Genomic DNA, 27,405 nt, shown 5'->3' with positions numbered 1-27,405 from the left:
ACGACTTAGCCTCCTAAATGTTTATGTTTGATGCCAGAGTCATTTTTAATTCCAAGGCGGACCTTGGTATTCCCTGTGAGTTATTCAAACCCGATCTGCGTGAAATTACTGAGTTGAAAAGTCCGACCACCAAAAGTCTGTTTTATTTATTATTATTTTTTATTTTTTCGCATATATACAGCTTCCCCACCTTACACCTATACATTTTTGTTACCTTTACCCCTCCTCCCCCCACTGCATATACAAATGCGAATAAATGGGGGTCGGACTTTTGGTGGTTGGACTTTTCTTCTTAGGTAATTTCGTCCTAACCCATTCAAACCCATAGTTTGAAAGATGACTCTTTGTTTGGGAGCTATTATAGGGTTCGCAGTGCAGGGGTATGGCAGGAATATGTTATCAAACCAAACATGTCTGGCTGTATGATTTCATGCTAATTAAGCGTTTGCACAGACCTCCCCCTGTGTGTCGACTTGTCCCTTCATTCTTCAGAAATTTCTTAATTGAGTACCTTGACAATCAGGCTCTCTCAAAACCTAGCTTTACACTAGACCACAACAAGCAAACTAGAATGACACCCTCTAAAGACCAGAACGAGCTGAACTTTCAATTTCTAGCCAACTCATTCTAGCAAACCACGCATATAAACCACTTTGGTCTGGGAACTCCAAAGGGATGGACCACTTGGATTTTAACAACATGATAGCCATCACAAATCTGGACACAAAGAATGAACCGAGCACCTTCCTCGCAAACAGAATATGATGCCACGGTTTTATTACACAGCACACGCCAGCCAGGGACTCTTTCCCCGACAATGAATGTGGCGGACAATAAAAACGCTTTTTATCTTTAATATACTACAGATTATTTCTGAGCAGGCCGGTGTATATCAATAAGATATTTATTAATTTATTATTTAAGGAAAAAGGAACAAATATTCAAAATACAGCAGCCACCAATGTGTGGCAACACAAATGCAATGATTCCTACATAACAATTGGTTCAGATATTGTATCAGAGTTTACATGGATCTTTAATGGCAACACATGATAAAGACCAATATTTTATCAAATGATATCACCAAAGTTTAGCACTCCCCCCGCAACACTCACCCCCAAACATCAGCTAACTGAATTCCTTTGAATGAAAGGCAGTGGCAAGGAGTAAGGATAGAGAGAGAAAAACCGGATTTCGAATAAAGACCACCACCCCAAGATGGGAAGCCAGAAAAGAAAGTGAAAACCCGTTTTTGGAGCAAACCGGCAGAATCAGATTTTGATTATTACTCAGGCGGCTACTCACAACTGCTGTGGGACAGAATAAAAGGAAATTCCTGTCGCTACACTTGAGGAGCTAGAGAAGCGTATAGGATACTAATCAGCGCACCAATGCAACGAGGAAAGAAAGGGCACATTGGTATTGGGAGAAAGCAAATGCGAAAGGAAACATACAAATGTCAAATGCAAATTTGTTTTACACATGATTTACAATGGCAGGCAACTAAGGAAGGGGTTTAGCTTTCAGAATCGGAAATCGTGTTTCAAGGACCAGGACAGAGGCACATAACAGATGGGATTCTAGGCAAAAGGGATTGCTCTCAATGGGACTACGGTTAGGGTTTTTTAATAGGACAGATGCACATTTCTATTTAACTATCTATGTTTGTTTTTATATAGCGCTTTATCGCCCATAGGTCTCAGTGCGCTTACCAAAGACAGAAAATTGTAGTACATAAAACATTAGTGCAGCAGGTTTCTGGTATTCTAAGAGCTGAGGAGGGGTGAAAGTTGGTTAAACTGTTCCTTCATCAAACAGCCAGGTCTTAAGATTTTTCCTAAACATGAAAAGAGATATGCAGTTTATAAAGGGGAGCAGAAGGGAGTTCCTGACCATAGGCGCCCAGAAATTAAAGTTAGTGCCACCAACTCTTTTAAGGAGTTGTCGAGGTTGGTATATAAGTCATTATTGTTATTGGACCGAAGATTTCTTCTAATGGGTGCTTTCTTTATCTTATCAGCTAGGTAGTTAGGTGCAGAACCTGCTAAGCATTTAAAGACCATGACTGCACCTTTGAATTGTATCCTTTGTTCAACAGGGAGCCAGTGTAACTTCCTCCTTGCTAATGAGATCTTGGATCGTCGGCTTAACATAAAAAGTGCCCTGATTGCTCCATTTTGAATTCTTTGCATGTTTACAATAGTAGCCTTAGAAGTCCCCATTAATAGACTATTACCGTAGTCTAATTTAGAGTTTATTATTGCTCGGGCAATGAAAGCAAAATTTTGCTCAGTCAAATATGAACGAATGTGCCACAGTAGATTAGTCTAGAAAGTCCACATGGATTTTAAATATGATGCCTGCCTCTTAAAAGAGAGATGAGAGTCCATACAAATTGTGAATACCTTAACATGATCTGATACCACGATACTGTTATTGTTGATTTTAAAACTTCGGTATTGGTCATCTAATTGTTTTAGCTTTTTGGCGGTACCAACTATCAATAGTTCAGTTGTTGCTTCGTTTAAGGCTGAGTTTGTCACCATCCATGTTTCTATCACGTGAAACACCTCTCTGACTCGTTGGGCATCTTTTTCATAGTTTCCTGATAGCTCAAATACCAATTGGGTGTCGTCGGCATAGTTTGTGAACCTAAAGAAACAAAGCAATTAGAGCTCTGGAGTCCTCTTTTTTTAGGGGGCTGTGTGGCAGAGGACTAGTGCGAACATTTATATAGAAAAAATGCCACAAGAACAGCTACCCGCCTACACACGTGCTAGGTGTGACACATTCATCATATAATGGTGGTGTTTGTGGGGTTAGTGACTCTTGTCAAGGATTAGTTAATTGTAATCTGAGGTTTCATGAATTAACAAGATGTTCATTTCACATCCTTACTAACCTCACAAACACCACCATTATATGATGAATGTGTCAAGCTCAAAGAAATTGTTTGACAGAGTCAAGGATTAGTTAATTGTAATCTGAGGTTTCATGAAATAACTAGATGTTCATTTCACATCCTTACTAACCTCACAAACACCACCATTATATGATGAATGTGTCAAGCTCAAAGAAATTGTTTTTGGTTGGACACATTGACTTTCACTATATGTTTTTTATGTGATGTTATGTATAAACAAAATGCATTTTTTGTCTTTTTTTAACATAAATCTTATTGAGTGTTTTGTATTCATAAATTAAAAGATGTCTATCTCTTTTGGTTATGTTGTTATCAATTAACAAACATGACAGGTAGCACTTTTTGCAACTAGACACACCTAGCACATGTGTAGGCGGGTAGCTGTTCTTGTGGCATTTTTTCTATATACATAGTTTGTGAACCTGACACCTGTCACATATTAACTTGAAAAAATATTAAAAAGCAGGGGGGACAATCATGACCCCTGAGGGACACCACAAGGCAGCAAGGGTTTAAGGGAGGTGAAGTCTCCCTTTACCACTGCAGCCATTCTGGGTCCCAGAAATGATTTAAACCAGTTAGCTGCTGAGGGAGAGCATCTACCAACTGTTACAAGCCTTTCTGCTAGAAAATCATGTACGATCAGATCAAACGCAGAGGAAAGATCTAGCAACAGGAGTAAAGCTGTGTTGCCTGTTTCAATAATGGTTGCAATATTCGCCTGCAGATCTAGGAGGGCCATCTCTGTGCCATGATTGGATCGAAAGCTTGATTGCTCTCCTGCAAGAATATTGTTATTGTCTACAAATTTCTGATATTGTAGATATGCCATCCTGACGATTATTTTTTAATAGGAGTGGCATGTTTGTAATAGGCCTAAAGTTTCCTAGGTTATCCTTTTTGATGAGCGGGGTGATCCAGGATTCTTTTATGTTCCCAGGCACATATGATTAATCAAACGACTGGTTCACAAACGGGAAACCCATGGAGCTAATGTATTTGTAAAATCCTTTGAAGAGCTTGGCAGCAAAGATGTTTCCTATACAGGAGGAGGGTTTGAGGTTGTGAATAACCTCTAGGACCTCCATCTCAGATACCTTTTTAAAGGAGAAAACTTTTAGATGGTTTTGCTCCAGGGGGATTTGGGTGTTAGGGGTTGTTTCATTGTCACCAAATAGATTTAGCTGTTCTCTAATGGCCTGTTGGTGTTTTTCAGTTTTATGAGTAAACCCGTCATGTATTGCTTGACACCACGCATTGCTTTCTTGTTCCCGGCAGCTAGCTGGGGCATTTTTTAACTCCTGCAAAATAGAGAATATCTCTCATATCGAGGGAGCTATGGTCCTGTAAAGGTGGTAGGAGCGGTGTCACTTGCTCCTTAAACGCCTAACTGGTCACATTTTTGAAATTTCGGCAGGGCTTAAGCGGCTTACTCCTGGCTGGTATTGATACCTGAAGTGATTGTATGGGAAATAAAGTTTATGAGAGAGTGATCAGATCAGGCACATACCGTTATTGCCACCGTTGTGTGTAGCGGCTAGCGACCAGTTGTTTAAAACCAATGCATTCTAGTGACATTTTCAAGTCCTTGGCCTCCTCATCTAGTGGGTTGTTCTCTCAAATATTAAAGTCACCAAGGACAATGCAAGCCGTAAAATCCTTGAATGTATTCCCGATGATGGCCAGTAGCTGTTACTCAAAAAATGGGGTAAATCTTGGTGGGTGGTACAGTAGTAGTAGGCTAATAGAGGAGACCAGATTAAAATTTAAGTTTCACCAATATTGCTTCACAGTTTTCTAGATCTGGGGTGCTAGAGGTGTAAGGTTTCAAAGTTTGCTTGAAAATAATAGCTACCCCAAATTAAGAGTTTTTAATGCACACAGTACACTGGTAAATTCGGTTTTCAGTTACACTGAGACTAATTCTTTTGCGGCAATACTTTAATGACTAAAATAATTAAATAAAAACACTCCGCAAGGTTGTTGATTTCGAATGGCAACAATTCTGAACGTGAATTTCAATGGGGAATTAATTGATTTACTGCAAAATAATGCTAAGGATGTATACAGACAACTGAGAGATTTATCAAAGGGATACGTTAACATACACAGGCTAATACAGATTCTTCTCTGGGAAGGCAAATAAATCATACTGGCAATGTGAGGCTTTTAATGGGATTTTCAATGGGGTTTCAATGGGACTTTCAATGTAGTTTCAATGGGGGAAATATTGGATGTGATACTACAAAAAAGGAAAGGTATGTAATTTAGGGATGGGATTATTTTCTACTTACAAAGTAAGCCTTGGTTTGGGATTCTGGAAAGGCAGCTGGATCTCAAGACACTCTGGACTGCTGGGCAAGGGATCTGGTCACTGCACTCTCCTGGATGGGTTTCTGGACAGCCAGCTGTATCACAGGACACTCTGGACTGCTAGGCAAGGGATCTGGTCACTGCACTCTACTGGATGGGATTCTGGACAGCCAGCTGGATCTCAGGACACTCTGGACAGCTAGGCAGGGGATCTGGTCACTGCATTCTCCTTGGCATGGTTCAGATGCCTCCTCTTTGTCCTCCTTCTCCTGTCTCCCTGGATTCTTGTGTCGGTCTGTCCCTGTTCTAGTACAATCCTCCCTTATATAGCCCAAAAGACATCACTCACTTTACAATCTAGGGGGAATACTCTATAATTACTCCTGCCTTTGGATAGAACAGTTTCCTATTCCTCTCGCCGCCCACTGGCATTATTGGTTTCAGGGGGGAGAGCACCATCTGTCAGTTTGTTATTTATTACAGTTCTTTGTTATCAGGTCAACTTTTTAGCAAAACTGAGTTATGCCCCATAACTCCATACTTATCCTCTCCTCAGCCTTATGAACCAGATATGCAGTTGTGGCTGGTCATGGGGAATTAGATAAATCATTTGCCAAATCTGCATGATATAGCATGGCCATTTGGTGCATTTTCGTCCTTTTCACACAATGTATAACAGTTATAACTCTGCCAATGATCAAACATATCTCCATCAAGCAATGTCCATCTCCATCTTTCCACTAACTGTCATATTTGTCCAATTTTTTAATCAGCCAGAAACTAGTCTTGACTGGCAATTTCAGTCCACAAAGTCTTAGGAACATGCACTTAGTCTCTAAAAAACTGCCTAGAAATTGCATGGAAAAATAGCAAAAAATGAAATTATTTCTGTTTCTGAGTGCTGCGGAAAATGCCCAAATTGAAATCAATCTTTAAATGTCAATTGAAATTATCTGTCCTTCTATGTGGTAGGGGCACATCATCCCCCATGGGTCAGCTTGCTACCAAAGATTGTTATGACCCTCTTTGAAGTTTGTCAGTTCATCATTAGTAGGGGGTTGCAGGAATGGCTCTCCCCTCCTAGTCATGCTCCATCCAAACTTCACTTTCATTGTCCCCCCTGAACTCCAGCCTTAAAGTCTTTTAGAGTAGGGAATTATTTTACCCTTAATTACATCACATGTTACTGCAGAATGGTTCACTGGTAGGTGCGACTTTTAGTGAGAGCCAGGCTTTTCCTTGTGAAGTTTCCTTCTTTAGCCCAAACTCGTTTGTCAGGTGTTTTGAGCCACTTCAAAGGTGATTAAAGTCTTGCAGGGGAAAACATAATGTACCTTTCTTTAGTCAACCCCCCCTTCACAACAGATTTCCCTGAAGCAGTGCTGTCTTTTTCCTGTGGGTTTTGAAAGTCATTTTTTCTTTTGCCGTGTGTAAAGTGCTGTGGTTCACATGAAATGGAAAACAAAGGCATTTCTAGTTGGAGTATTGAATTTCTTGCCCCCCATGTGAATTAAAATTCAAACAAGGCCATTTTTTGATGTAGTGCAGACTTCTTGTCATTTAGATGAAATCAGAGCAACACAGGGCCGTTTTCAGTGGAATGTTTAACTTTGTTGTCATTCGGATGGGATAAAAGTAAATGCAGGGCTGTTCTTGGTGACATGTTTAACTTTTTGTCATTCATATGTAATAAAAGTAAACGCAGAGCCGTTCTTGGTGAAATGTTCAAATGCTTGCCACACATGTGCCAGGGAAAGCCAAGCACAGCCGTTTCTGGTGGCAAAGTTTAATGCAGCTTTTCAGGTGCCAGGGATTTCTGGTTAGGGCCTTTAAATGCACCCCACACACCCCCCCATCCTCTTTCATGACTTTTTGTTGGGGAAGAGCAGGGCACAGTGGGGTTTCCTTCGACGTAATTTTCCTTCATCAAGGAGTGGCACTCCAGGATCCCCTTCCGTCCTTGGGTTGGAGAGTGTGGTGCTGCTCCCTCTTTCCTTCCTTCCATTCCAGGTCCCTGGGGTGTTCCTCTCCAGGCTGCAATTTAAGGATGTTAATTGTCTAATAGAAGATAGAAAAAACAAGTTTTCGTTCTTTTTATAGATATTTTTCCCAGAGAATTTACAACAATAACATGCCATTTTTATCTGACTTTTTTTTTTAATTCTCAATATACATACCACTTTACTTTTCTTTTTCATTTTTATAATAACCCCAAGAAAATTACTCCCTGTTATATATATATATATATGGTTTTCTTCCATCTGAGTTACATTTCCTTACCTGTATCCTTAGGAGGATTCCTACGCTCTACCCTCACGGGGCTCTTTAATCAGCCACAAATCCAGCTCTCTTAATTTTTAGGGGGATGGTGAATTGTCAGGCCAGGCCTGGGATGTTGACTTCTTCTCCATTGTTGAACTTCAACTGCCTAGGGTAGCAATGGGACTGACCGGAAGACTTTTTCAGGATTCTCAAAGCCCCTGTTGTTACCCTCCTGTTGGGACCGGGCTTGGCAATTAATGAGGTCCAAATTAATTGCGAATCGATTGAGACTGTCACTGCCTAAATAGAAGGCAGAGGGGAAATCTAGGATGACCCAAGAATTATGCATGCTCCTGCTAAGTAGGAGATGTTTCCTCACTATTCATGCCTACTCTGATGAGAACACCACCCCCCCCCGCTCATTTACCTGAATGGGGAGGAGCAGCTCTTCACCCTTTTTCTGAATATCGGCCAAGCTTTGATCTGGTTTCTCATCACTTTTTATCATGGGATTTGGGTTTTCAAATTGTGCATCAGTATAAAATGTCAAGGTATTTCCTTCCAGTGTATAATGCCACTTAAAACTGGGAGAAAGGTTGATTTTCAGGAATGGAGAAGGGTTCCCATCACCAGTTCGGTGTCCTACAGCAATCAAAGTGATGAGGGGACTTGATTGTTCCTAAAACGGAACTCAATTTTGTCAGACCGCAGCTCAACCATGTGACATGTGCCATTTAGGCTTACATAGTTGGCGCTCTGTTTTAATTTTATCGGGCAGTTAGTCTGGGTCCAGATGACCTTGTTCACACAGTCTATTAGTGGAGACAACCTCCGAAGGAGCTAATTCCCTCAGAGACAGGGTGTCCCCTTTGGAGTAACAACTATAACCGGGTGTTGCACCTTGTGTCGCCCAATTTTGATCTCCAGATCTGCAGTTGCCTCGATGGGAATGACATTCCCGCTAAAGTTCTGGAGTTGTCCAGGAAGAGGGGTGAGGGGAATTTGGTGACTCTCGCCCCTTCCTGAATTAAGTTGCTCAAATGCCCTTTTGGACTGAAGAGTGGCTTGGTATCTGGTGTCCACCAGTGCTGAAATTGCACACTGCCCTTGCACCCAGATGGGGGGCATAAAACCTACCTTCTTTCTCCTCTAGTGGCAAAGGAAATTGACATTTTGGGTCAGCTGGGCAGTTAATTTCTTATTTTGGACTCCAACACCATGGGATCTTAGGCCGGTTTTTATGTCGGAGTTTGGAAATCTGAGATGAAAATTTGGCATCCTCAGATTTGGGAGCTTTTGCAATCCCCCTTTTCCCTTGATTCTGTACTGTCCCCTTTTCCCTAAGACAGTCACTTGAACCAGTTTGCGGGGAGGATCCCTCATTCATTTCTGAGTTCTCAGGATGAGATTTCTCAGGTTCAGGGATAGGCGGTTCTAGGTCAGTCCCCATACCTACCCAGTCTGAGTAATGGTCTTTTGGGACCCATTTTTCTTTGGGAGGATTTCTCCATCCTTGAAAGAGAAGACTTTCTTCCCAGAATCCTCCAAGGATTCTTCCCTTTCAAACTGGAGGACACTGACTGCCTCCAAAAAATGGGTCTTCTTTGTCCCTTTGTTTCTCCTGCTTACCCTTTGTTCCCTAAGTTGCAGCTTTTTGGGGGTAGGAGATTCGGGTTCAAGTTCAGAGGCTTCTAGGGGCTTTTCACAGGGGAGGAAGGAAGCTTCCTCTAGGGCTTTGCATCCCCCTTCCTCCCAAGCCTCCTCCTCTGGAACCTGCTGGTTGTTGGGGTTCTCTATCCATCATTGTTATGGGGTTCCAGACCCTGGGTTTGAGCTGTTCTGGACAGCAATGTTCATCCGAGGGTTCTGCTGAGCCCTCAACACAAAACTCAGGTCTTGGTTCTAGCTGTGGACCTGACGCTCCAGTTGTGACACCCTCGCTGGCTGATACGCGAGTGTTGAATCAACGCTTTGCTGCTCTCAGGAAGGGTAACTGTCCCTTCTCCCTGAGTAGCCTTGATATGGAAGGTTTCTCTGGTAGCCCTCCATTCTTGGCCTTCCTTCTCCCTGATTTGGTGGTCTAGACTCCTGAAAGCGGGGCGAGAAAGGAGGGTTGTTCTGAATGTTGGGGTTTGAAGAGTACCTGGGGAAGAAACATAATCTAGAAGGTGGAATATTACTGCCCTCCTGAGGGAAGCTTAGAGGGAAGTTTCCTGGGGCCATCCTCACCTGATTGGATTCCCCACACTGAGTCGGGCGAGTCCATAGATACCCCAAGATGGGTTTAATTCCCTTGTACCTGGGGCGGATGTAGGTGGCAGAGTCAGGTGACACATTTGTGGGGTACCCTGCCTGGCTACTACCTGCATGGGACTGGTCAGAGGGTCTTCTGTGCCTCTAGTTTGATTGGTTAGTGGGAGGTGTCTTTTTAGGCCCCCCATTTCTAAGTCCAAATTGTGGGTAACCTTCACCTCCGCCACCCTAGCAGTGGCAGGGTTTTGGTTTGTTTGGGGTTTTTGGGGGAATTCTTATTTGCTACTGGCTTTTTGGAACTCATGGATCTGGGTGGCTTGATCTATTACCCATTCCAGGGTCCTTTCTTCGTGGAAGTCCCTAACCAACTGCATCATAATGTATTTAAGAAGTGTATGGAAATAGGGAGTGATGAACTCCCTACTCTTCGTGCGCACCCGCCTAGTGGTTTGTGAAAATGCCTGCTTCAATTCCTGGACAAATTCTCTCAGAGCCTGATCCTTTATCCTCTGCAGGTTGTAGGCCACCTTGTGAGTCTCCTGGGAGATTCGGTGCATGGAGAAGTGCTTCAAGATGGCCACCATTTAGGTGGACCACCTTGAATGGTTCTGATCCTCCATCCCAGCAAAGAAGCTGGAGTAGTCTGGGGAGAATGTCCATTTGGCAAACTCCATAGAATTCTGATAATTTTTAATGCAAATGATGTCATCATATGACATCACCATCTGATCATACAGCTCCAGATGCTCCCAGACTGAGTACTTGCCATTCCAATGGTACAAGGTCATGAAGTTTTTAATTGCGTTCATTTGTCTAATGGGGTCATTTAACAAAGTTATTTTTTGTTTGGCAGCCTTCTTTTTCCGCTGCACCTGAGTCCATTCACCCTCAGATTCAGAGATGCTGCTATTTAAAGTCCTATCCCTATCATCTAGGCACTCCCTGATTCTTTGAGCCTGGGCATATCTCCCAAAATGACGGGCCTAGTCTCTTCTCCCCTGTTGTATTGTGGACTCTCTGGGTCACTTCCCTTGGACTCCTTCTTTCGCACAGGGGTGTAGTCATCTGACTCCTCCCTTCTTCTGGGGTTGGTGGAGAACTCCCCCCACCTCCCTGATTGGGAGGCAGTTTTCAGGATGCTCTTTTGGGGCTCAGACTCTTTTTTATCTTTATTCCTTTGCAGCTGATGTTTCTGCCAGTCTAACTCCCTGATTTTCTCTTCATTGGAGTCTTCCTGGTCAGATACATTGGCCACAATATTTTTTAACCTATTCAGGAAAGCCTACCCATCAATCTCTGATGGATGCTGGCCTGCTGGCTCAATCATGCTGGGACTAAATGAGTCTGGCTGCCTCATGGATCCCGGTTCTTGTGAACCTGTGGACATGAAGTTAGCAGCGTTGTGCGCATACAGGGTCGTAAATTGGCTTGAGGCCCTTTTTTGTACATAGGGCATCACACTGTGATCAGGGGGTTGGAGCTGGACCATCTTAATCTGCTCATTTTAGGTGGTCTGCATCATGTAGAAGTCAGTCAGGGCTTGATGTAACAGGCCACTGTCTGCCACACATCCATGTTTATAGAGGTCACATGTTGCATCATACTGGATAGCCAGGCTTCCTGCCTCCTGCCCATTCCCCTTTTATGAACGATTTGGACAGAAGGTGCTGTCTAGCCATGTTAATTTCCACGGCGCTCATTATGAAGATTGTTGTTCCTTTGGCTATCTATGCAAGGACAGGATCTCTACCCTGCTCTTGCCTAGTGTATGGTTACAATACTCTATTTTGATACACAGCCCTGATACCTAGGGTACACGTTTATTAATGGCGCCTTTACAGTGTAACACAGCTATCTAACCACCAAAAGTAAGATTACCTTCAATGGGTTAGTCTGCTGTGTTGCACTGTCACAGGTGGAAACTCTAACCTCAATCACGGCATGAGTCCCTACTTTGTCACAGTTTTATTACACGGCACACTCCAGCCGGGGACTCCTTCCCCGACAATGAATATGGCGCACAATAAAAACGCTTTTTATCTTTAATATAATATGGATTTTTTCTGAGTAGGCCTCCAACCCGCCTAACACCCAACCTTCACAAACACCCCATGTGACAATGGACTAGGAACCAGGCCGGTGTGTATCAATAAGATATTTATTAATTTATTATTTAAGGCAAAAGGAAAACATATTCAAACAACAGCAGCCACCAATATGTGGCAACACAAATGCAATGATTCCTACAAAACAATTGGTTCAGTCATCCTATCACAGTTTACACAGATCTTTAATGGCAACACAGGAAAAAGAAAAATGTTTAATCGAATGATAGCACCAATGTTTAGCACTGACACCTGCAACACTCACCCCCAAACATCAGCTAAATGAATTCTTTTGAATGGAAGGCAGTGGCAAGGAGTAGGGATAAAGAGAGAATATTGGATTTGGAATAAAGCCCACTAGCCCAAGATGGGAAGCCAGAAAAGAAAGTGAAAACCCATTTTTGTAGTAAAACGGCAGAATCAGATTTTGATTATTACTCAGATGGCTACTCACAACTTCTGTGGGACAGAGTAAAAGGAAATTTGTGTTGCTGTACTTGGAGAGCTAGGAAAGATTATAGGATACTAATCAGTGCACCAGTGCAATGAGGAAAGAAAAGAAACAATCGGTTTTGGGAGAAAGCAAATGCAAAAGGAAACATACAAACGGCAAATGGAAATTCGTTTTACACAGGATTTACAATGGCAGGCAGCTAGGGAAGGGGTTTAGCTTTCAAAATTGGAAATCGTTTTTCATGGACCAGAGCAGAGGTACAACAAATGGGATTCTAAGGATGGCTCTCAATGGATCTCAATGGGACTACGATTTGGGTTTTTTAACAGGACAGATGCAAATTAGGAGCTTGTGAGGTAATGCACACAATACACAGGAAAATTTGGTTTTCAGTTACACAGAGACTAATTCTTTTGAAGCAATACTTTAATTACTATTATAATTAAATAAATACACTCCACAAGATTGTTGATTTCGAATGGCAACAATTTTGAACGGTAATTTCAATGGGGAATTAATTGATTTAAGCCTTGGTTTGGGATTCTTGGAAGTCAGGACACTCTGGACTGCTAGGCAAGGGTTCTGGTCACTGCACTCTCCTGGATGGGATTCTGGAAAGCCAGCTGGATCTCAGGACACTCTGGACTGCTAGGCAAGGGATTTGGTCACTGCACTCTCCTGGATGGTATTCCGGACACCCAACTGGATCTCAGGACACTCTGGACAGCTAGGCAGAATATCTGGTCAATTCACTATCCTTGGTATGGTTCAATTGCCTCCTCTCCGTCCCCCTTCTCCTGTCTCCCCAGATTTGTGCATGTCTGCTTGTCCCTGTCCTAGTACAATCCTCCTTATATAGCACAAATGACATCACTCACTTTACAATCTAGGGGGAGTACTCTATAAATACTCCTGCCCTTGGATAGATCAGTTTCCCATTCCTCTCTCCGCCCCCTGGCATTCTCAGGTCAACTTTTTAGCAAAACTGAGTTATGCCCCATAACTCCATACTTTTACTCGCCCCAGCCATATGAACCAGATATGCAGTTGTGGCTAGTTATGGGGAATTAGATAAATCGATTGCCAAATCTTTTCACACAATGTAACCCTTAAATGCGGCGGTAGCGCTATTACCGCCGCTTTTAAGGGTCCGCCAAATCACAGTTTTGGCAGATTTCCCCCCAGCTATTGGCTGGGGGGAAATCTGCCAAGATTTCGTGCTCATACAGCTGGCGGGAAATCCGCTGGCGGTAAGAGCGTGAAAATTCCCCATTGAGCCCAATGGGGAATGGGGAATTCCCAAATGGGCTCAGTGGGGAATGGGCAATACCCGTTCTGCCAAACCCATAATATAACAGTTATAACTCTGCCAATGATCAGGCATATTCAAAATGTCCATCTCCATCTTTCCACCAACTGTCATCTTTGTCCCATTTTTAAATCAGCCAGAAACTAGTTTTGATAGGCCATTTCAGTCCACAAAGTCCTAGGAACATGCACTTAGTCTCTTAAAACCTGTCTAGAAATTGCATGGGAAAACAGCATAAAACTAAATTATTTCTTATTCTGAGTGCTGCTAAAAAAGCCCAAATTGAAATCAATCTTTAAATGTCAATTGAAAGGATTTGTCCTTCTCTGTGGGCGGGGCGCTTCATCCCCCTCAGCCCACAGTCTTTCTGGGTCAGCTTGCAACCAAAGATTTTTATGACCCTCTTTGAAGTTTGTCTCACCCCTCCTACTCAGGCTCCATCCACACTTCACTTTTTTTGTCGCCCCTGAGCCCCTTCCTTAAAGTCTGGCAGAGCAGGAAATTATGTCACCCTTAATTAGATCACATGTTACTGCGGAATGGTTCACTGGTAGGTGAGACTTTCCGTGAGAGGGTGGCTTTTCCTTGTGAGGTTTCCTGCTTTAGGCCATATTGGTTTGTCCAGTGTTTGGGCCACTTCAAAGGTGATTGATGTCTTGTGGTGGGAAAACATAATTTACCTTGCTTTAGTTAACCTCCCCCCACAACAGATTTCCCGAAGTGGTGCTGTCTTTTCCATGTGGATTTTGAAAGTCATTTTTCTTTTGCCGTGTGTAAAGTGCTGTGGTTCACATGAAAGGGCAAACAAAGCCGCTTCTAGTTGGAGTGTTGAATTTCTTGCCCTTCATGTGAATTAAAAGTCAAATAAGGCCATTTTTTGATGTAGTGCATACTTCTTGTCATTTAGATGAAATCAGAGCAACGCATGGCCGTTTTCAGTGAAATGTTTAACTTTTTGTCATTCAGACGGAATAAAAGTAAATGTAGGGCCGTTCTTGGTGAAAGGTTTAACTTTATTTCATTCAGATGGAATAAAAGAAAACACAGACCCGTTCTTGGTGAAATGTTTAACTTTTTGTATTTCAGATGGAATAAAAGCAAACACAGAGCCGTTCTTGGTGCAATGTTCAAATGCTTGCTACACATGTTCCAGGGAAAGCCAAGCACAGTCGTTTGTGGTGGCAATGTTTAATGCAGCTTTTCAGGTGACAGGGAATTCTGCTTAGGGACTGTAAATGCAACCCACAGTGATAGAATCACCCATTTCAGTCAGCCTCACTGACATGTGCAATACAATTGTGCAGAGCAGTTAAATCAAGAACACAGTGGAGATTAATCTCCTCAACCTTTTCTCCCCATCATACACAAGAAACTGACAGTCTTCGTAAAATGGAATCCAGAACAGTAACAGCACCTCATCAAGATCGATAACAACACAGTTTTAACTTTACCGATTTAGTAAAATCCTAAAATTCTGATAGGACTCTTCAAGAGTTGTTACCAACCAGCTTCAGAAATTTGTCGAACACGAATTATTGTTGGACAAATTTCAGTCTGGTTTTCGTCCAAAATATGGAACTGAGACTGCCTTGTTGGTAGTACAGGACGAACTGTTAAAGGCTGCGGACCAAGGGGAGCTTACCCTCCTGGTCATGCTGGATCTGTCCGCGGCCTTTGATACAGTGAATCCTCAAATTCTTCTGGACCGACTGCAGGAGGTTTGAAGAGTATCTGATTTAGCACTGAGGTGGTTTAGGTATTTTTTGACCAACCGTCAACAGCGGGTGAGAGTGGGGGAGTTCCTGTCAGACCTTATTTGCTTGAGCTGTGGGGTCCCGCAGGGATCCTCCCTGTCGCCACTGTTGTTTAATCTGTATATTCGGCCACTACTTGAGATTCTGAGACGCTATGGGTTGAATTTTCACTCATATGCTGATGACACCCAGATCTTCACACGAATTGGCAACTTTCAGGAAGCTTTTAACAAACTGGGGCTTTGCCTGGAGGAAATATAGGCAGCTGGATGTCTAAGGATTACTTGCAACTTAATGCTGCTAAAACTGAATTGATTCTATTTGGACCAAAAAATCAGTTGTTGGCAGCTAAGAAGTTGCCTATTCCATCACTTCTGGGCAAGAGTTTAAAATTTGTATCAAAAGTAAAAAATGTGGGTTGTATGTGGCAAGAAGACCTGGGCTGTGAAGCCCAGGTGGGAGCTAAAACAAAAGCAGTACATTTCATTCTTCGAATGCTACGTCAAGCACTCCCCTACATACCAACCAAAGATCATGCTTCTGTGGTAGGAGCTCTTACCAGTGCCCACTTGGACTATTGTAACAGTCAATTGTTGGGCATTCCTATTAAACAGCTTCAGCGGCTTCAGAGGGCGCAAAATGCGTCCATCAGTCTGATATTTAGACTGAAGAAAACTGATCATGTCTCACCTTTTCGTCAAAAGTTGCATTGGCTACCAGTCGAAGATCGCATTAAATTTAAGACAGCCTGTATTGTCTATAAATGTGTCAATGGCCTGGCTCCCCTGTATTTACAAGAGCTAATACAGCCATACTAACCCATGAGACAACTTCGATCTTGTGATAGACATCTTTTAACCATTCCTTACTCGGCTTTTAGAACCAGAGGTGACAGAAGATTCTCTGTCTTTGGTCCCAGGCTGTGGAATTCGTTGCCGCAATCCCTAAGAACCATGAGCTCACTTCTTCAATTTCGCCAGGCACTGAAGACTTTCCTTTTTAGGTAGTTGTCCCTATTTCATCTGGGATCCTTTTCAACTTCGTTGCTACCTTCAGCTGTGTCATCTGCGCCGACATACGGTTTATTTCGTTTGGTGCGCTTTACAAATGTAAAAAATCAAATCAATCAATCAAATCAATCAAGAGCTCTGAACTCATCACCCTTCCACAACCTTTCCATCTACTACCACTTTTAAACTACACACAGGACTATAACATACATGGAAGATGTATCCATGCCAGCATTGTGGCAACCAGAGAATCCTCTGGAAATAGCTCACAGCCTGTACCTCTTTTGCTTTATTTCATACTGAACCATCCCAGTGTCCCAGTGCTGCCATCTAAGAGATCTTGCATTACTTTTTCTAGATAAAACACACATTCCCAAGTGTCAATGCCACAAATCACATAGAACCAAGCCAGCACTCAGAACTCTGGTATATCCGGCCCATCACTCACCAACGGCACATGTTTAGTACCTCCTTCTGTCTTATAACCATCCCCTCTTTTCTTTTGTCCAAATCACACAACACAAGGCCACGCCAAATTTCAGAGATGTGTAATACAAGACCACTTTAGATTATACTAGCTAGGGTACTCTGCATTGCCCATGTCCTGATCAAGCGGTGTCTCACCTGCCCTAGAGGATGTTGCTCTTCTCCTCTTGTTGGCAAGTCTTGCTTCAGTTTGCTCTGTTGTCTCATGTGCCCTGGAGGATGTTTCTCTTTGTTACGCTCACCTGGCACCCACAGGGGTGTCGGTCGGACCCGGACAGCTGCGGTCTCCACCCACGTGATGCGTAGTGCAGCGATGACTGACTGGATCTGCCCTCCTAATCTTGTCTGCTTAACCCGTAGAAATATTCTCCTGCAAGTGGAGAGATGGGTTTATCCACTTGTGGATTCAAGTGATGGCACCCCCACAGTCCTCCCCAACTAATCACCTCCGAAATGCCCTCCCAGCAATCTCACCTTATATTCTTGAAAGATGAGCTCTCCATCCTGCGTGGATTTGCAGGGGCGCGTCGATTCCAGTTACTTCACTGGTTTGAAGGCTCGGGAGAGTTCAGAGAGTATTGACTCTGAGGTTCCTGGTGAGGACCAGTAAGTATTAAGTTCATAGAGTTCAATATGTCCGATGTTCACTCTTGTTCCCCCCTTCCTTTCTTGTCTTGCAGCTGGCTTGTGAAAAGATGCTCTTGTGGCAGCTGGTGGCGCTCAGGTAAGAGTCTGTATTACCCGGCGCTGTCCGGTAAATGTTTCACGTGGAAAACATGTTGTTTTGCCTCTCTTTACAGATGCGGCACGTGAAAATATGGAGAGTCACAAAAGGATGCCTCCGGTGGTAAATCAGGTAAGTCTATGGTGGTAAGAATTATGTTTGTTTTTTTCCTCGGCTCACCTTGTGGTTTTCTTTTGTCTCCTAGGTGCCAAAGTTCGGCAAAGAAATGATGGAGGCAGCGCCGACCCGAAGGATGCTGTAAAGCCTGGTGAGTATGGCGCGGCACTGCAGCTGGAGGTGCGGCACGTGCAGAAATGATGTTCTTTACAGGTCCGGAGACGAGATGGATCCAGAATCAGGTGTGTAATAGAAATAAGTTTGTTTTCTAACCTTGTCCCTTTCTTTCCTCTTTGTTTTAGGAGCTCCGGATTCGAGGCGGGTGTGGCAGAAGACTGGGTGCAGGCTGTAGGCACGGTGAGCGTTACGCTTCTGGATGCAGAATAACGCGAAGCGTGTGTTGCTGGTCGGGTGTGGTTTAAATAGCCTCAAAAGTAGTCCCAGGTAAGAAGTCCCTAGAACCACACCCGAGTAAAAAATAGTCCCTGTAGAAAAATAGTCCCTTTCAGGCTTCATGTTGGATTGGAGTCATTTGCAGCACGGTCTGCCTGAGGTAAGTAATGACTATGAGCCTGGCGCCTTAGGCGCCAGGACTGATTTCTACTATGAGACTGGCGCCTAAGGTGCCAGGACTGAACCCAGATAGCCCCTAGCCGGGGCTGCTGAGGTTTTACTAAATGTCTAGATGCCTGCTCCCGGGCTGATGGGCTTGGTCCGGATGCCTGGGGGCAGACATCATGACAGCACTCCCCCCCAAGGCCCCTCCTAAAGTTGTTCTTCCCCTGGGCCCTGGTTTGTCTGGGAAGTTCCGATTAAATCTTTTCACCAACCAAGGTGCATGGACATGGTCACTAGGTTCCCATGACCTTTCTTGTGGTCGATAGCCCTCCCAATCGATTAAATAAAAACGTTTTGATTTAACCATCTTGGTGTCCAGGATATTTTTTACCTCGAATTCAGGTTCTCCATCTATGAAGATGGGGTCGGGTGGTTTGGTTAATCTTGTTCCTGGTTGAACTGGTTTTAAAAGTGAAACATGAAAGACAGGATGAATGCTCATATTAGAGGGTAATTCCAATTTGACGGCTACCGGGTTGATAATGGCCTTAATTGTGTAAGGTCCCAAATATCTAGGGTTAAAAGTCCGAGTTCCCTTCAGAGTTATGTGTTTTGTAGCCAGCCAAACTTGATCCCCAATCTGGTATTGTGGAGTTTCACTTCTATGTTGATCAGCATTTTTCTTATATTTCTCTTTTGCTTGTTTCAAATGTTCTGTTGCCTCTTTAAAGGCTTGTGTAATAGTAGAATGCAAATGACTAACTGCAGGCATTTCTAAATGCTGAGGCGAATCTAGTTCTGAGGTTCGAGGGTGATGTCCATATATGGTAAAAAAGGGGCTTTGTCCGGTTCCTGAATGTAAAGTTATTGTATGCATACTCGGAAATCCATAAAATATCTTTCCAATTACTTTCGGTCTGGTGTAGTGTTAGGCAGAAACCTGTGCAGTTCCCTTGGGGACCATTGCAAAAGATTTAGGACTGCAGGTGTTGGCAGTAAACCCACTTGGTAGCAGTCTGTACCACCCAGATTTACCTGGTAGCTGTGCCTGAGCAGTCAGACTTCCCTCAAGAAGAGTTAGGCAGTATGCAAAGTATACACAATAGGCACTCAGATACAATAGCACAAGCAAACACTGACCAGAGCTTTGGTATCAAGGTATATCATTATTTATTTAAAAACACACTTATTGAAACACTCCAGCACTATTATTGTAAATCACTCTAAACACAGTTACTATTATTATATATACATTCCTTATCAGACAAGTCTTACTTAACACCACTTATTTCCAGACAGATGTGAGCGCTTAACTATAGATGGCACTCCAATAAGTTAACGAAAAAGGGATGGAAAAAGGCAGAATGTAGGAAAATACACCACATTAATACTTAGGAACTCTTAAGCAAGACAGGAAAGTCAAAAGTTACTTGTGAGCCAAAGTCCATCGGCTGGGCCCACTCTTGGAGAGAGCAGGGCACAAATGCACCCAAGATCACACAATGACAACAGGCTTAAAAAGTCTTGCAGGGAGTTCAGAAAGGTTTTAGTTAGGTTTCAGAAAAGTTTAGCCAGGGTGTCCCAGGCTAACCCAGGGTCGAAAGCTCGGGGCTTAATCTACCCCATACAGTCGGTTACAAGGGAAGCCAGGCGGAACACAGTATCTTATGTGGAAAGGATACTCCAGCGGGGGCAGTCGTTCCTGAAAGCGGTTGCAAGTTGCGGCGTCGTCCAGAGGAAGAGAAGATCTCGAAGTGGAGGAAAAAGGAAGGTCCTTGCACTGCCAGGGAAGAAACCAGCCGCTGAGTTTTCCGGTTAAAGGTGCTACACTTTGATTCGCGGTAGTGGTAAAACATGGTATCCCGGTTGCCGGGGTGCGTGGCACAGGCAAGGCGGCCACGAGATGCTCCAGTAAGCGAAAAAGGAAGCAGACTGGTTATCCCCACCAGTCGAAGGAAGAAGACTCTCCGGGCTGGAGATCTCCTCTGTCGTTGGGAAAAGTGGTGAGACGGTTCAGCAGGGCTCCACTGGTGGTGTTGTCGTAGCAGGTCGGCTCAGCTTCTCCCTCATCAGATTCTTAGGTCTTGTGGCGACTTCAAAAGTTCCAGTCCCCAAAGCCATGCTTTTATGCAGGAAACCCCCATTCACTCAGCCTAGCTGTCAAGAATGGCACTCAGTCAATAGTGGCACAGGGTACCCAGGTAGGTTTTGGGTGGCTGTGCTGAAGTAAGGCATCAGATAAGCACACACAGCAGCACAGCAGCAAGTTCAATAAGAAAGAAGAGTAGGAAATTGTAGCTGTGAGCCAAAAGGGGCAAAATATACAAAGGTACAAACACACTGGATTCCCTCTTGGGGTGTATGCTGAAATGGGAAAGAGTGTTCCACGAACCTTAGGAAACTCCAGCCTTCTGCACAGATTGCTATAACAGAGGCCCACGCTGTATGCTCATGGCTGGGAACAACAGCAGTGGGTGTCTGTAACACTGAAAAGGCGACAAAGGAAGGGGCAGAGGTTGCCTGCCGGAAACCAACAGGCAAGCTCTGTACAAAAGGGATTACATAAGACACATGAGAAGACAAGAATAGATATATCCAGCGAAAAGGAAGTCGATGAGCAATCTAGCAGAAGGAAATGAAGGAAAAGCAGTTAGACTGAAGTAGATAACCTAAGGTGGAGTAAAGAGGACTCAAGGAAGCAGCAGTCAGGAAAACAGAAGGGCTGCAAAGTAGGAAGCAGGTCTGCAGTCGAGAGTGGCACTAGGTGCAGGCAAACTGTAGTGGACTGCGGAGGACTGTAGTAGGCTGCAAGGCAGGGAGTCCAGAAGAACTGGACAGAGAGAGATTAGTAGTAGGCGACAGACAGAGAGCCCAAAAGAATAGGGCCGCGAGGTAGGGAGCCCAGAGGAGCAGGGCCATAGGAAGCTAAGTGTAAAACAGGCTGTAAGGCAGAGGAGTGTAGCAAGCTCAAGGCAGAGAGCCCAGAGGACAAGGGCTGTAGGAAGCGGAGGGAGACAGGCTGCAAGGAAGGAGCCCAGAGGACACCGGCTGTAGGTAGCGGAGGGAGCAGGCTGCAAGGAAGGAGCCCAGAGGACAAGGGCTGTAGGCAGCGAAGAGGTGCAGGCTGCAAGGTAGGGAGCCCAGAGGACAAGGGCTTGGAGACAGTAGGGGGTTGCAAGCTTCAAGGTAGGGAGCCCAGAGGACAAGGGCTTGGAGACAGCAGTGGGTTGCAAGCTGCAAGGTCGGGAGCCCAGAGGACAAGGGCTCTAGGCAGCCGGAGTGAGGCAGGCTGTAGGCGGGGAGCCCAAAGGACAAGGACTGTAGGCAGCTGGAGTGAGGCAGGCTGCAGGGCAGGGAGCCCAGAGGACAAGGACTGTAGGCAGCCAGAGTGAGGCAGGCTGCAAGGCAAGGAGCCCAGAGGACAAGGGCGGTAGGTAGAAGGCAGCGGAGCGAGAACGGCTGCAAGGCAGGGAGCCCGGAAAGGGCACTGGATCAAAACAGGATAATGCAGCAACAGGAACAGCATACAAAATCAAGGGTCAAGGCAAACAGGAGCAGGGAGATCTCAAGATGCAAGACACTGTGCTCCTGCAGGCAGCTGCTATATACAGCCCTGCCCTGTTCTGAGGCAGGCTAATTGACAGCACCTGGAGCAGCACACCTGAAGACAATCTGCCTCCTCCCTCTCTGGTCCTGAGCAGGTGGAAGCAGCACTGGCCGCTAGGGCTTCTGGGGATTGTGGTCCCAATAACGATGAATGAGAATAGCCAGGAATTGAGGACTGTAGCCAGGTGCATTATGATAAATGTAGTTAATTTAATAAAATAAGAAAGAACCAAAGTTGAGCAAATGGAAATAAAAGACCAAGGCGTGAATAGGAGTTGTTCAAAGAGTATTAGAAGGATCAACGAGTACCAAGTAGCCAATGATGGTTGCCAATGCGTGCGCCAGCGGCGCGGGCAGGACAGTATGCCCCTCTCCATGCCCCCCTCAAGGCCCCCTGAAGACTGACCAACAAGAAGAGCATGACAAAGTCCTGTCACACCGCGAGAGAGTCTTATACCAAAAAGGCACATCATGAAGCACCAAAAACTGTTTAATGCTGCAAGGTGAGAGTCTTGAAGGGAGGAGACATTACCAATGTTTTCAACCTTTGAGGTAGAATTCAGAAAAGACAACTTCTTAGGGACCCAAAACCCAACAGTGCGTTCATGAACTGAGGAACTGTGGAGATGTGCTGCAGGCTCCATGGCATATATTGCTTTGAAAGAAGTGGTCTTCCTTAGGACTGGCAACAATACAGTGCTGAAAGGTGGAACCAGAGATTCAGCTGAATTAGTTGCTCTAGGACAGTCGTCCAAAAAGTCAGAAGCATCAATGGCAACATGAAGATTTGCGACAGAGACTTCAGGAGTAACAAATGTTGCAGGAACTCCATAAATTGCAGAGAGATCAGGAATGTCAGTAGGAAGTTCAGATGATGTAACAGCTGGAAGTATAGGTGGCACAGGAGCACCAGCGGACAGGGACGCAACTGAGACTGATAGTGTTGTGACTGGTAGTTTAGGTGCAGCAGTGGCACCAACAGGATCTACCGGACCTGTAGCCTTAATAAGAGAACTTTTAACTGGCTTTGAAACAGGTACTGTCCTTGCAGGCAGAGAGGAAGGGGGTGCTTCTAATGCAGTAAGAGTAATTTGAGATGCTGCATCAGTAGCAGATTCAGGAGTACTAGCAGGGGGAGCAGCAGAGATTGGGCTTGCAGATTTTGTAACAAGTAGCATGGTAGATGTAGTACCAGGAAAGGGTAAGCTTTCCGAAGGCTGGCCTGCAAAGTCTTGTGTGCCCAAGTTGATACATGGATCCGGGGTATTGACAGTAGGCAAAGTTGGATTCCAGACTGGTACTGGGTATGTTTCAGGATCTGACTCATGGTCAGGAGTACCAATGTTTATAGAAGCAGAGTACATTCCAGATCTGGTCACTTCAGTAGAGGCTGTAAGTGGGAGTAAGGACCGACATCAAGGGCAAGAATGGAACAATCCTTTGACTCAGCGGAATCTCAAGTCAGATAATTACACTTGATCTTTGGTGTAAAGGCTGTGTGATCGATCTGGCCCACTGGAGGAGTCCATTCTTCACTATCTGAACGACAGCCTGTGTTACTGTGGCTAGTAAGTGAATGAACAGTGTCAAGCTTTAACTGGTATGTATATGCCAAGTTCTGGTCTTCCAACTGCTCTGTATAAGTCTGTATCCTCTTCTGTGTTACCAGTACGGGCCTTAATCTGTTAAACTCTAAAGACAGAATGTCGGGTGTTGGACATAGTGTCATATGGTCTGGTAAATAGTGTCCCTTTGCTAGATTCTTATAATGCAGATAGACAAAGTCATCATAGAGGTCTTGGGTTTGTCTTTTAAGGCGCAAGAGCTGTTCTTGAAACTGGTATGTTCCATTAGCCAGTTCTACAACTTCGGAATCTGGTGTAGCAGAAAAGCCAGGTGTTACAATCTGAAGACTGACCTTAGAGTTATTGTGGTTAGTAATTACAGGGGAAGCATTAAGACAACCGATGGTCAGTATTGGTCCTTTGTACCCCGGACCAGCTGCTCTAACTTCAGGATACTGAATGTCTTGTCCTGTTAAAAGAGTGGTATCAGTAGTCTGGGGAGGTTGTGTAGCTTGCCAAGCTGATCTTGAGGATGTCACTTTGGCAATAACGTACTCTGGTTGAGAGTTTGCCACAATGAGTGCAAAATCTTTGGTTGAAGCAGTGTCAAAAGTAATGCCAGAAAGCGCATGAGTGATATCCACTGGTTGGGCTAAAGAAATCTGCAAGAATTCGTTATCTTGCTGTATTTCTTCTAAAGATAGAGACTGTGGATTATAGTTGCAAATGTCATAGTAGTTATACATAGAAGGGTCAGAGAGCCATTGAGTGTAGTACTGTGCTTGTAAAGCTTGGTTTACTAGGGCGAGTCTGTCTTTTAAACCAGGGTTTTTGTTTGCTGTCCTTAGGAAAACTTTAGATTTTTGTAGAGGTTTTTTTAACCGAAAAGAACGCATCTTTGGTCTGTGTGTGTCTTTCCTGCCTATGGAACAAGAATCTTTTTGGTCTTGCATTCTATCAAGAATGGCACTCGGTCAAGAGTGGCACAGGGTACCCTGGTAGGTTTTGGGTGGCTGTGCTGAAGTAAGGTAGCAGATAAGCACACACAGCAGGAAGTTCAACAAGAAAGAAGAGTAGGAAACTGTAGCTGTGAGCCAAAAGGGGCAAAAGATTCAAAGGTACAAACACACTGGATTCCCTCTTGGGGTGTATGCTGAAATGGGAAAGAGTGTTCCACGAACCTTAGGAAACTCCAGCCTTCTGCACAGATTGCTATAACAGAGGCCCATGCTGTATGCTCATGGCTGGGAACAACAGCAGTGGGTGTCTGTAACACTGAAAACGCGACAAGGGAAGGGGCAGAGGTTGCCTGCCGGAAACCAACAGGCAAGCTCTGTACAAAAGGGATTACATAAGACACATGAGAAGACAAGAACAGATATATCCAGCGAAAAGGAAGTCAATGAGCAATCTAGCAGAAGGAAATGAAGGAAAAGCAGTTAGACTGAAGTAGATAACCTAAGGTGGAGTACAGAGGACACAAGGAAGCAGCAGTCAGGAAAACAGAAGGGCTGCAAAGTAGGAAGCAGGTCTGCAGTCGAGAGTGGCACTAGGTGCAGGCAAACTGTAGTGGACTGCGGAGGACTGTAGTAGGCTGCAAGACAGGGAGTCTAGAAGAACAGGACAGAGAGAGATTAGTAGTAGGCGACAGACAGAGAGCCCAAAAGAATAGGGCCGCGAGGTAGGGAGCCCAGAGGAGCAGGGCCGTAGGCAGCTAAGTGTAAAACAGGCTGTAAGGCAGAGGAGTGTAGCAAGCCGCAAGGCAGGGAGCCCAGAGGACAAGGGCTGTAGGAAGCGGAGGGAGCAGGCTGCAAGGAAGGAGCCCAGAGGACAAGGGCTGTAGGCAGCGAAGAGGTGCAGGCTGCAAGGTAGGGAGCCCAGAGGACAAGGGCTTGGAGACAGCAGAGGGTTGCAAGCTGCAAGGTAGGGAGCCCAGAGGACAAGGGCTTGGAGACAGCAGAGGGTTGCAAGCTGCAAGGTACGGAGCCCAGAGGACAAGGGCTTGGAGACAGCAGAGGGTTGCAAGCTGCAAGGTAGGGAGCCCAGAGGACAAGGGCTGTAGGCAGCCGGAAGGCAGGGAGCCCAGAGGACAAGGACTGTAGGCAGCCGGAGGGAGCAGGCTGCAAGGAAGGAGCCCAGAGGACACCAGCTGGAGGCAGCGAAGGGAGCAGGCTGCAAGGAAGGAGCCCAGAGGACAAGGCCTGTAGGCAGCAAAGAGGTGCAGGCTGCAAGGTAGGGAGCCCAGAGGACAAGGGCTTGGAGACAGCAGAGGGTTGCAAGCTGCAAGGTAGGGAGCCCAGAGGACAATGGCTTGGAGACAGCAGAGGATTGCAAGCTGCAAGGTACGGAGCCCAGAGGACAAGGGCTTGGAGACAGCAGAGGGTTGCAAGCTGCAAGGTAGGGAGCCCAGAGGACAAGGGCTGTAGGCAGCCGGAAGGCAGGGAGCCCAGAGGACAAGGACTGTAGGCAGCCGGAGTGAGGCAGGCTGCAGGGCAGGGAGCCCAGAGGACAAGGACTATAGGCAGCCAGAGTGAGGCAGGCTGCAAGGCAAGGAGCCCAGAAGACAGGGCAGCAAGGAGTGAGCCTAGAGGAGCAGGGCCGCTGACTGTAGAGGGCTGCAGAGGACTGTAGTAGGCTGCAAGGCAGGAAGCCCAGAGGACAAGGGCTGTAGGTAGAAGGCAGCGGAGCGAAAACGGCTGCAAGGCAGGGAGCCCGGAAAGGGCACTGGATCAAAACAGGATAATGCAGCAACAGGAACAGCATATAAAATAGAGGGTCAAGGCAAACAGGAGCGGGGAGATCTCAAGATGCAAGACACTGTGCTCCAGCAGGCAACTGCTACATACAGCCCTGCCCTGTTCTGAGGCAGGCTAATTGACAGCACCTGGAGCAGCACACCTGAAGACAATCTGCCTCCTCCCTCTCTGGTCCTGAGCAGGTGGAAGCAGCACTGGCCGCTAGGGCTTCTGGGGATTGTGGTCCCAATAATGATGAATGAGAATAGCCAGGATTTGAGGACTGTAGCCAGGTGCATTATGGTAAATGTAGTGAATTTAATAAAATAAGAAAGAACCAAAGTTGAGCAAATGGAAATAAAAGACCAAGGCGTGATTAGGAGTTGTTCAAAGAGTATTAGAAGGATCAATGAGTACCAAGTAGTCCATGATGGTTGCCAATGCGTGCGCCAGCGGCACGGACATGACACTAGCTGTCAGTCAAACATGCTAAGTGTTGAGCCGCCCGGCTCACCACTTGGGCCAATCAGGACAGAGTGGGACTTGAGTTGCCTAGGCAACTCAGTCCAGGGTGCCTAAATCCCCCTCCATCCCTCCTAAGTACCCCAGACAGAGTGACACCACTTTGGAGGGCTTCTGTGGAGAAGCCCGCCAAAAAGTGGAACAAAGAGCTCAACTTGGGTTGGAGTCACAGAAGCGAACACAAACGGCATTTTAGAACCGAGTTCTTGCAAAAAATACCAACCGGAGAATTAATATTAAATAAATAAACCGGCGGTATGTTCGAGACTATAGGAATTAAATAATTAAAGTTGGTAGCCTGGAACAATGGGAAATCCCATAGGGATATATTCGCGGTCGAATATAAAAAGTAGTATCCACTGCCACCAGCCAAAACTCGATCAGAAGGGACAGAGACGTGCCCCCTCAACTAACAGCCCCCGGTCAATCCAATTGCCCCGGCCAGTACGTCCACAATATGATGGTTTGTACTGGTTCTGTTCAGAATTTGAGACTAGTAAAGTCAATGGTGACTTTACATGCCCTGGGAGACAGTAGTCAGTCCCAGGATATGGAGTCTATACTGGGGGGTCACTATGACACCCCTGTGTTACTGCACTGAGGGTGTTGTGTAACACACATCACAAAAACACATGAAGCCCTATGGAGTAAAAGACCCCATAGCCCATTAAACACATCTAGAGTCAAATAGACACACTCAAATCATGTC

The 27,405-nt window shown here is 45.2% G+C and overlaps 1 long non-coding RNA gene across 1 annotated transcript in view; it reads right to left on the bottom strand.

Moving 5' to 3' along the window:
* Nucleotides 1–886: 886 nt before the first annotated feature.
* Nucleotides 887–27,405, bottom strand: part of LOC138582856 (uncharacterized) — a 66,030-nt gene continuing 39,511 nt past the window's right edge. The window contains exon 2 of the long non-coding RNA XR_011305092.1: nt 887–7,270. This is a non-coding gene — a long non-coding RNA (uncharacterized lncRNA). The remainder of the gene's footprint in view (nt 7,271–27,405) is intronic.

The sequence above is a fragment of the Ambystoma mexicanum genome, chromosome 3q, assembly GCF_040938575.1.
Source record: "Ambystoma mexicanum isolate Mex_15411 chromosome 3q, UKY_AmexF1_1, whole genome shotgun sequence".
Taxonomy (NCBI): Eukaryota; Metazoa; Chordata; class Amphibia; order Caudata; family Ambystomatidae; genus Ambystoma; species Ambystoma mexicanum.
The sequence above is the reverse complement of the archived record's forward strand: the minus strand, read 5'-3'. Positions and strand labels throughout refer to the sequence as shown.